General features: G+C 37.5%; 1 protein-coding gene across 14 annotated transcripts in view; it reads right to left on the reverse strand.

Annotated features, from left to right (window-relative positions):
- Positions 1–7,627, reverse strand: part of grm3 (glutamate receptor, metabotropic 3) — a 46,464-nt gene extending 38,837 nt beyond the window's left edge. The window contains exons 1-2 of one of the 14 annotated variants that reach the window (XM_078948838.1): positions 7,606–7,627; positions 3,159–3,225 (exon numbers count right to left, since the gene is read on the reverse strand). The gene's annotated coding sequence lies outside the window, so the exon portion shown is untranslated. Of the gene's footprint in view, positions 1–3,158; positions 3,226–5,756; positions 6,124–6,276; positions 6,592–7,605 lie in introns of those variants that run through there. The other 13 variants (XM_023955894.2, XM_023955897.2, XM_023955898.2 and 10 more) reach the window with 13 other exon arrangements.
- Between the last annotated feature and the right edge of the window lie 3,902 nt (positions 7,628–11,529).

The raw sequence follows: 11,529 nt of genomic DNA on the forward strand, positions 1-11,529 counted from the left end.
TGATCTATTGTAAATTGTTCCCAGTTGTCTTTTAATTATGATTATGCAGTTTTTAGTCAAAATAAAAAAAAGCCTTTGACGTTTTCTAGGACAGTTTTGGTGGGAGTTCATCTGAAATTTGCCTTGTTGTGGGCGGGACTTTTGGCACGGAGTGAGCTTCCCATCATCTCTCAGTTTACATGCTCTCCTGCTATCTTACAGCCCCTCACACCCCCAACCTAACATTACCGGTGCAAGAAAAATGGTGAGCAATATTGGAGCTATCCATCCAAAATGAAGACGTACATAGATCTATGTATCCACAAGTGGATGCAGTGGAAGGGAGCGGAGCAGGAAACTTGCCTGCTGTAGTACCTATGTCACAGCTACAGGTTTTTATAAACTGCATTTTTTTCTGCTCCTGATTCACAACAATTGAATAAAGACATATTCAGAAATCCACTTTTAATCTTAATTTTCTTTGTATATGTCCTGCAAGATTATGCAAAAACACTCCCAAAACAGGATTTTTAATGGAGTGGGTCAAAGTGCGAAAGACGAAAACAGACAACAAAAGTGATCTTACAGGAAGCAATTGTACTGTTGTGTTTATGTGGAACAGCACATTCAGGAAGAATCTCATGGAAAGATGATTGTTTTCAGCATCCCTTGTGAAATAGGCTTTTTGTATAGTTAGAACACAAATTAATCAAATCCCATCAACCGCAGCAGCAGCCATTTGGTTTCTAAATTACTGTGGGCAAAACAATTATGATACACTGTTGACCACTGACTTTGCTTTTATAGATATCTAGTGTTATACTGTTGGTACAGCATTCTACCTAATGTTTCCCCATCACTTACAGAGGCTTCAGTGCTGTTATCACACTACAGGAAGGAAGTGAACACAATGCTAAATTCACATCCTCAGATGGTTAAATTCAGAATCCTCACCTGGTTGTTTCACTACAAATAGTCATTTACAAATGTCAGTAAATTTAAACTTTTCTAGCTTTCAAAAATGTTTGCCTTAATGGAATTTCATTAACTGATACAAATAAATGTACATGACAACTATAGTGCATGGCCAGTAGGCTACCTTTCACTATCCATCTCACACGCTTTTGTGCTAAAATCATCATTTATTAAAGAGTCTGATCTCTCTCTGAGGCACACCATCACAGCTGTACATTCCACTGGCCTTTTACTGCCTCATCCCCAAGTGCATGTGCATGTGTGAATGTCTGCGTGTAGAGAACAGGGGGGTGTTGGTGAACAGGCGTTGAAGTGCGCAGACCGTGTATGCGTGGAATTCAGTATGTGTGTGTGTGTGTGTGAGTATGTTCAGCTCAGTGTTTGTTGCAACTCCTCTTAGTGACGAGAGGTGAGCCATGGAAAGCAGCAGTGATTTCCAGACTCCTCCCTGCTTTCTCACTGGAGCAGAACAGAGTTAAGGAACACGCTGAGCGAGGAAACTCTATTTTCTTTGGAAAAAAACCTCAGCTACCAAAACTTTAGAAGATCTTTCTTCAAACTAACAAACCAGGAATAAAGGGAACCCAACACCACAACAGAAAATCCATGTTTGGTTTTAAATATATTTCTTTTACTCAGGACACCATTCATTTGAATGATTTCCCATCACATCGTTTGTCCCACACCGGGATAATGTTTGATTTGTTTTAACCACAATCCTGTGAGTAGATAGTTAAATAACGCAAATCATTTGCATCAAAATAGTAAAAAGGATGGTCATAAATAAATGAAATGATTTTTTAAACATTCCTGCAATTAATGTTATTTTGCTGAGTCTAAAAAAATCCTAAAAAATAAGAACTCAGAGATCAAAAAATGTTTTTAAATTATAGATATTAGATTGGATGTATAATTTCCGATGGAAATAGGATTTGTAGTTTGAAGGTTCATCAGAATTTAAGTTCTCAGACAAGTGAAAAGAAATAAAGATACAATATCTGAATGTTTTCAACTAAGGTTTATTTTGAATGTGTGATCTGCTCTTAAATGTGAAAAGGTTGAACCATGTTTAATAAGCAAAACAGAATAGAAAAATGTTATGAGTCAATGTAAAAGTGCTGATTACTTGTTTTAATGCTTCATTTCATTTTAATTATTATTATCTAGCTAAAATAATTGTCTTTATGTCTTAAGACATGATAATTTGCATATTTTCACCAAAGTAAATTAAATTATTAAAACTCTTGATGTGAAAATAAAATGTGCTCTTGTCTGAGAGCAAACAATTAACAACTGTAAAACTGGATTTAAATAACTATGATTTAAACTTCCACTGTTAAAAAAGCTAATATTTCTCCAAAGAAAACAGCCCTTTGCATTGAATTTGATAGCTTGTTCGTTGTTGTTTGTGTCACTTTCTCATATAGAGCTTTTTGGCAATTGATCAGTGTAAATAATGTAAACATGTTTGGGACAATTTCTGCACCCACTGGCTGCACTTATTCTCTTGTTTACAGTTAAAAATGTCTGAAAATATTTTAGAATTTAAAAAGGAAATGTTTTAAAGTCTGTTTTTACCTGGTTCTGCTAGTTATTTGCAATGGCTAAAATGGGCTCATAAGGAGTGTTATCTAACTCCCACATGCCAGCAGAAGTGTTGCTGTGATGCCTAATACTTGGCTATGGTACCTTCCAAAAAGACCAATTACATTTTAGGTTGAATGGGATTGGAGCTAGTTTATTTCCACACCAAGGGCAAACTGTACTAGAGTCCTCTAGATAGCAAACCACACCACCTCCTCAAATGAACATCAATTTTTGTTTGGTCTGGACCCTAGTTTGAATGAGTGTATTCACACCTGTACAGCTAAGCTCTCATTAGAAACAAACTCTGCTCCTTTTTAATTTTAACTTAATGACTCAGGTAGGAATACATCCTTAATAGAATGTAATATCAGCAGTAAGTTCTCATGACATTATACTACAGTATTCATAGGAATATAATGTGTAAATATTCTGTTTTAGTCCAGTAAAAGTATATCAAAGACGTCATCCTATGTCTTTTTTTTCCAGTCATCAAACACCAACCAGAGCCTCAAAGTTCGAGCTAACTGTTAAAACATTTGTCCTCTCCTGTATGTGAATGTGTGTAGTTCAGTTGTTGGATTCATGACAGAAAATATTGTGACACTTGTGACACTTACCTGTTTTCAGTGGGTTAGAGTCCTGTGCACTGTTCTAGGTTTTGAGTCCATGCTTCCATCCTTGCTTCTTAAGTATTGGTAAACACATGAAAACAGACAGAAAACAAAGACAAAATCAAAATAAGATAGCACAATAAAAGTGAATAGATTTTTTTTAATTATAAATCAGTTCAAAATATGTTGTTTTGCATATAATAGAGGTACAGCTGAATGAAATATCATTTCAGCACCATGGATAGCAACACAACAATACTCTGTATTTTGACCTCTCAAACTTCTGTGACCCTTTAGGTATACTTCTTGTTGTAATTACCCTTTGAAACATTTCTCACAAAACAAGTTAAAAGTGATATTAAAATTTTTTCTATCTGTGGTTTAGGAATTTTTTTCCTTCTCAATTGATGTTGTTTTTTTGGTCAAAACATAAATGGGTCATTTACAAAAATGTTCCAACAAAATGATGACATGAAGGATTTTTTAAGTTTGTAATAATAAATAATTTATTAATACGCGACAAAGGCATGATTGAATTATTTAGACTTTACTTTTAAGAAAAGAAAAATCTGAAAGACTGACAGACTTTAAGTGCACTATGTGAATGTGCCATTTGATACATTTCTGAAAGTCTGAGAAAAAAATTAAACAAACAAATAACCAAAAAAAAAAAAGTTTCTCTGGCTATAATTCCTGCAATTAGAACTCCTCTTTAGCAATTGCAACTTATACCAAAATGAACACTTTGCTCCCACAAAGGATTATATGTCTGATGCTTGTTCAAGTTTCTGCAAGATTTTAGCCTTTATGGAGCACAGTTTGAGTTTAGATTGAATTTAGCCTGTAAATATTTTATTTAAACAAGGCAAAAAAAAAAAGAAAAAGAAAAAAATCATACAGCTGTGGTGTCTAAGCAAACGCCTAGTGAGACATGTGCTGAAATGTTCATAAACATTTTGTGCCACTTTGGTAAGTGAAATCATTAGACCAGTGATGTGCAGAACGAATGGATTCAACATAGAACAAAGATCAAACCACCACCGTTGAATTCAATATTTCTGTATTATTTAATTATTTTCTGGCTGTACTAGAATCATTTCTAACTTCACATGTTCTTAAATGCTGCCAGTGCTCAGCATCATTCAACATTATACTGTTTAATATAAAGGTAAAATCAATTGTAATGCTTATTTAAAAGTCAATTAGGATTGGAATTATTGCCAGTTTAAAGGTAGGGTTCGTGGCTTTTCTCCCGCATGTGAGTAAACAAACACAGTTTGGGTTTGGGTTAAGCAAATTCCATCAATAGAAAAACTGATCAAAGGAGAACTATGTTTCAGGAGAAGGAAAAGCCTTCACTGATAATTACAGTATAAAGCTTCAGAAATCAAAGCTACCGTTTTAAGACAAACACTTCTCCATGCAGCATGATAGTACAGCTAGTAAGGATCTGTGCTGCCTGCAGTCCAGTGAGATAAGCTGTGTCAAAGCTACAAGGCCAAATCTGCACATTAATACACAAAGACATACTCACATAAGCCCACTTACTAACACCAAAACGCGTAAACTAAAGGCAAAATTCCTTTATCTTTAGAAATGTTCCACTCCTTTGCACACAGATTAGCTTTTTTTCATCATGTGTACACAGAAACACATGGGAGTGCAGCCTTGTCAAGATCCCTTTAGGATTTGACAAGACCACTAAATGCCCACCACTCCTGCGGCGCCATCTCCTGCACTGTCGTTGACCCCCTAATGCAGACAAACATGCACAGAGACTTTTACTGATAAACTGTGCACACAGCAAGATTTGAAGAATTATTGTGTGACTGCAACAAGTTGCACAAGAAAACGAGTGAAAAGAAAATAACTGCCCAATGGCACATGTTTAATTACTGAACAAAAGCACAAAGTCTGGGACACCATCACATAGTATGCAGACATTTTAATTTTTCCTGTCATTATTAAGGTTGTTGCTGTTGATTTCAACTTCTAATGCTTCAGTGTTCCCCCCAAAAAATATTTGTTTTGATAAAATAATTCCAAATTTACATTTAATTAATTTGTACCTCACAAGGTAAGAAAGATTTAAAATTATGTTCAAATTTTAGAATATTTATACGTCTTTTATTGAAGCTAATCTTTCAATTCAGTTTAACCATTTGATCTAACATTGTACCACTAAAGTTATTCACACGCTCAACAGAATATCCATATTTTGTGGAATTTGATGGCAGACATAGAATCTCAGCACCATTGGAAGTGTGTGACAAATGGATATAAATTTGATCTCTGTGGAAAATTATGCTACAAAAATTAATCACATTTACATGTGCTGTGTTCTTTTGAGATTAATAGCAGTGAATTGTTGTAAAATGAGGCCACTTAAGGGTCAATCGTGAATATTGTGAAGACACAGCTTCAACACAAGAATGCAGCCACCTGCTTTGAGAAACAAAACATGCTGACAAAATGTGAAATTAATAAAAACTATTCAATTTGGCTGCATGGTAATTGAGAATTTCAAATATAAGAATAAAATGTTTTCTATATAATTCTATTTACAAAGTCTTTTTATCACATGGATTGGGTTGCCAGCTGTACCTTTAGCACAAATCCATGCGCATTCTCTCTGGTTTGGAGCAGTTGTTCAAAAATGAGCACAGGGTAGTCAAACAACAAAGATAAACACCAAAAAGATCCGCGGCTCCGATCACTCCTTTCATCCACCTGTATCCTGAGGCACATTACCCACCCCTCTCTCCCTGTAGGACGCCTAAATCCGACGGACATGCCTCAATGTGGTCTGCGTGAATCCAAATAACTTCTTGGTGCAGAGTGAAACACTAACTGCCGACACTCTTCCCTTCACCCTCTGCATGAATCTCCTGCAGAAATTCGATGTTGGAGCTTCTATCACCATCAGCACCCATCCACTCCATCAAAGTGCGCACAAGCACTCTCTGCATCAGATTAAAAGGCATGCATAACAACTATATGCAGCACAAGTGGGTGTTTAAATCCTGCGCAAAGTTCAAAGCAATTGCTCCCCATCATAAGGGAGTCTGACACGCGCTCGAACGCTCCCGGACTGCCAATTTTTTACTGCACTCGGTCGACAAACCTGTATGTAAGACTCCAGCACAACTGCTCACCAGTAAAGGATGTGGTATCCTGGACCTACCTTGGCTGACGCTTTGAGGGTTGCACAGAAAATCTCAAGCTGCTGGAAGTTTGACTTACTCCTGATCCCTCGGAGGAGTCGCACTGAGGGAGAGGACGGGCGCCGATGCACAGCGCGCCAGCTTCGCTTGTGTGTGCGTGCGTGTGTTTGTGAGTGTGTGCGCGCGCGCGTCCACGGGCAAGGGAGAAAAAAGTAAGTGAGAGAGGGACGGGGAGGGAAACAACAGACGCGGGGAGCTGTAGCCCCTTTGCCAAGGATGCTTCAGTCTCCTAGCAACAACAATCGATCTGGCAAGGAGACATTTTTATTGGATAAAAAGAAAACTTCGCCATTCACCTCCCTTAGCACATGTTAAACACTCAGAATAACAACTCCTGCATTGACGAGAGAAGGCAGAGACTGACACAGTGAGGAGACGCAGAGCGGGGGGATGGATGCCTCCGCAGGTGAGCAGTTTACGCGGAGGTCCACAGTAACTCACAGAGACGCCGATCACCTATGTGTCCTTGCAAAGTGCTTCAGATCTTATCCAGTGGAGGAGAAATTAAATTCTCTTTGAAAGCTCGGTTGGTATTAACATTTCAACTGTGTGCGGGGTCATAAAAAAGAACGCACAGCACATTTGGTAAAAACGGTGACTAGTTATCCACCCATAGAAATGTGACCAGAAGTCTGCACACAACCCCATAATGCATATATATATATATATATATATATATATATATATATATATAGTATCATGTCAGCAGAAACAAGTGACATTCTTGGTCTGTGTGTATATAAAAGTACTATTAAATGTGCACGTGCATGCACACTTACAGATCTGTGTTAGCATGATTTTGCATATAGATTCATTAGAATGCAAGTATGCTAGTGTGCCCCTTCTATTGAACAGAAAATCCTCTTCACGCATGACTGAGTCACAGACCATCCTCCCCTCTGTGTTCAACACAAACAGACATGCACAAAAAATCTACAAACACACACATGTGCGTGCACACACACAGGCACTCAGGCTAGAGGTCTGATTTCAGTATTGTAAAGTTAGTCAAGTGCAGAGAGATACACCATCTGAAGACTTGCTTAAAGTTGTTTTTGTGATTGCAGCTAAAGGCCACAGTTCTTTTTTCCTTTTTTTGCCTGCATGAGAGGCACTTCTTGTCTTGCTCAAATGTTTTCTAAGTTTGCAGCACAGAGAAATTCTAAGAAAAAGAGATAGGTTAACTCACAGAGGAAGTAACAGCATCCACTCATTTCATACACACGTACCTGTATAAAAGAAAGAGATGGGAGCTGCTTGTACATTCTGGTGCCCAGTGTCAATCACTGCTTTCTCTGACTTCATCCCATTTTTTCTGCCTTTCCAGTTTGGAGATGCTGGCTACTCAAATAAAGTCCTCATTGTCTACATTGCATGCATATGTGCTAAAAGCTTTGAAAGCCAGCTTTGTCCCGTACGGACTGCTCAGCGAGAGAGCTTTGTGCCTTTCTCCACTGACAGCATGGAAGAAAGAAAGAAAAAAGAAAAATAGAAACAAGGAAAGAATGGTGATTGACAACAGACACCCAGACAATATCAAACTAAAGAGTTCCTGTGAGTTTAGTGCGTGTACATGTAGAGGAATTTAACACTTCCCATCATGGTCAAGTGCACCGGCTCATGCAGCAGGCAGAAGCTCCGCCGGGATTGTGTTTTCTCCTTCTTTGATTCCCCACAGATTGTTTGTGTCCTCACACTAATAGAATTAACCATGCTTCATTTCCCATGGTTTTCTGTCCTGTCTTGGCCTCATGATGGATTGAGCTAGGCTGAGTGGAGTGAGTGAGCTGAAAACGGTGCTAAGCATTTGGGTGACAGCAAGATGACGGACAACCAGAGGCAGCAACTTGACTCACTCATTGTGGTCACTAATTTTTTGCTAAACAAATAACTGAACTTGACCTTAGTTGCACCATGACAACAGCGTTTGGGGCCAAAGTTTAGGAAGGCTTTCTTTCCCCTTCTTTGGTGCTGAAATGGTGTTTTGTTAAATGAGGCTAGGTTCTGAGGTGGATGCATTACTCTGATACTGTATTTCATGGGCATAGTCCAGAGGGGAGAGCAGAAGTCTCATGTGGCCAGCTTAACCCTTGTGCTATCTTAGATGACCCCACCCTTACATTGACGTGTGCTCCCTACCATGACAAAGGTGGATAAAGGTGGAAAGATTTCATGTCATCCATGGACACCAGTGAAGATCACAAATCATTGAAGAAAAAAGGTTCAGCGCACTGTTTAGTGGGTCTAGATGACCCAACTCCCAATGTTAAAGTGTCTAGGATAGCACATGGGTTAAACAAGCTTTGAACTTAGCTACTACAGTGAGTATAAGCTGTTGTGGAAAATTGTATTTTTTATAGCGGGAATGTGGGATAAATATTTTAAATAGTTTAAATTCAAGATGCATATGATAAGTTAATGTCAAGCTAAAATTAAGAAACTTAAAAAAAAAAGTTTGAAACAGGTTAAAAGTAAAACCAATATTGTACACAGGTATGGAAAAAAGTTTAGTTTGAACTTTTAAAGTTCATGAAAATTTAGTAAAACATTAAAACAGTAATATATCTGTTCATATTCCTTTCTTTGATAATTGTGGAGTAAGTTTTGCCAACTTTTCTTTATTAAAATGTTTTGATTTATAGCAGATTTTGGAACATGTGCTCTTTTAAGGTCTTTTAACCATTTTCCTGATCATGTCTGGCTCATTTTAAAACATTGATGATTTATTTTCACACTTTCTGTTGTAGATCTAGTGGTGTGATTGCTTCACATTTTTCTCCTTGCTGTACACATGCTTTATGTCAGAATCATCAATTAAAAAAGCAATAATTGTAGTGGGACTGTGTTTTTAATTGTAAAAATGTTTTTCTATGACATAATCAATGTGCCCTCTGTGTTTCCGGTACTGCAGTGTAGGAACTAGTGTCTGAGTTTTGTCTTTAGCTGTTTATAGCTCTTATCAAGGGGTTGGTCTCTAATTATCCTGGTTACAGAGGCATGGCCGACAGACTGCGGGCCACACACACTTCACAGGATGCGCACTGATCCAACTCCTGGTCGTCTGCTCACATGTCCTGTGCAAACACACACAAATGTGCACACATTTATCCACCTAACAGACCTTCTGTCCGGACTAATGTGAACTTAGATTTTGCTTTATTGTTAGTTTCCATTTTATGACTTCATTGTTTGTGTCTTTGAGAAAGGATTTTTTTTTTAAAAGACCCTCCCTCTCCAACGAAAATTGTGTTTGGTGTTTTTAACATGTTTTCTGTAGCATTTTTCTCATGGAGGAAAATAAAGCTTAAAATTGCATTTTAAAAGTACCGTTACAAAAAACCTGTAGCAGTGACGTAGGTGCTACAGTTGGTGGGCCACAAGCCTGGCGTCCAATCGGGCATCTGGCTTAAATCTGTACGGCTGGATAGCTCCAATATTGCTTGACATTTTTGTTACACTAATGTTAGGTTGGGATTGTGAGGGGCTGTAAGCTAGTAGGATAGAGTGTAAATAAAGGGACGATGGGAAGTCAGGGAGGGCTTACTCGACGCCAATAGTCCTGCTTACAACCCAGAGGCAGGTTTCTTTTTTTTTCTGACGAACTGATGCCGATCTGCAGAAACTATGTTCTAAAAATACAACACAGTTTTTTATTTTATTTTGGCTTAAAATGGCATAATAATCATCAAAAGACGCCTGGGAACACTTTTGAAATCGACCCAAGTTCTTAAAAAATTAAGAAAACAAATAAAAATACTCTAGACTTGATCGCACACTTTTATTACATTAAACTTGTGTCATATTTTATAGCTGTGAACTGTGTTTATTTACAAGAATTTGAAACTTTTTTTCTCCTTATCGTGGTAAAAAGTTGAGTGCTTACAAACCAAAAGAATTGTTGAAAAATGTGTTGAAAAATAGGGACTTTTTTGCACATTTACTCTGTACTAAACAAACATGTAAACTTTGCATGTGCAAACCTCCTTTATACATGTTCACAGACATTTACATCTTTATCATACATTCACACATGCACAAACATTCTGTGGATAGTATGTGATTTGGACTCTCCTCTGAGCTTTCTCACCATGACCACAATTCATTAGTAATTGACCGCAGCAGCCTCACACATTAAACATTAACTGCCTAGTGGTGAATAATTGATTAATGATATGAGTACGATCTGCACCAGCATTCTGACAATAAGAGTGCATAGATGAGCTGAAGGAGAGGCCTCAACACATGATGCAAACACTCACTTTAATAGTCAACAAAATATTTAAACACATGCAATTTTAGCAGCTGCATGGCTCCTTTAAAATGGTGTCTTTACCTTAATTAAAAAGCCAATGTTTTCCTTACAGAACACACTGCATTGTTTCTGCCTCTACTGTTACTAATGCATTGTGTTTGTGATTTCTGTGTCCAGAACACTGCAGTGCCTGGTACTTCTTTTTTTTGTCTTGTTTGTTGGAAAATGTTAGGCTGATTTCTTCTGTAAAGGAGAGGCATGATATTAAAAACCAAAAAGGTAAGCAGTTTTTTTCTTACAGAGCTTATAAAGGTGGACATATTAAGCCACATGTAAGATGTGAGTGTTAATGACTGACTTTTGATTGGTTTAAAAAGGTGTCTTTGCAAATTCCCATCTTTGAAGATTCTTCTCATGACCATGCAGGTCATGTTTTTGTTTTGTTTTGTATTGTATTTTTAAATAGAAAATTTTGAACCGGTAGAGTTGGTAGAAAAACTAATTACAGAAAAGAACAAGCTGACAAGGTTAAACACAAATCATTGATCCTTTGAGATGTTCCAAAAAAGCAAACAAAATCTTCTGACTTGAAGCCCCCAATATAAAAACATTGCCTATTGTTAGTGATCCCCCTGTCATCATGGGGCAGTTTTTCACAGGAAACCAAGAAGTGCTTTGATCCCATCCAGGGAAAGATAATGATGCTGATTTACATTATGTAAAAAAAAAACAACTCAGGAAATCCTAACTGGGGACACGTTAAGATGAGGATTAGGATTGGTGCCTGTTAATTTAACTTTGGTTGCTTTAGTTTCTTTCCCTGAATTCAAGTTATGTTCTGTTTTCCACTGTTTTTTTCCGCCCCTGTTATGCTCCACTGTTGTTTTCTGTTAGATATTTA

This window comes from Oryzias latipes, chromosome 6, assembly GCF_053564925.1.
Source record: "Oryzias latipes strain Hd-rR chromosome 6, Olatipes_Hd-rR_3.1".
In the NCBI taxonomy this organism is placed as follows: domain Eukaryota; kingdom Metazoa; phylum Chordata; class Actinopteri; order Beloniformes; family Adrianichthyidae; genus Oryzias; species Oryzias latipes.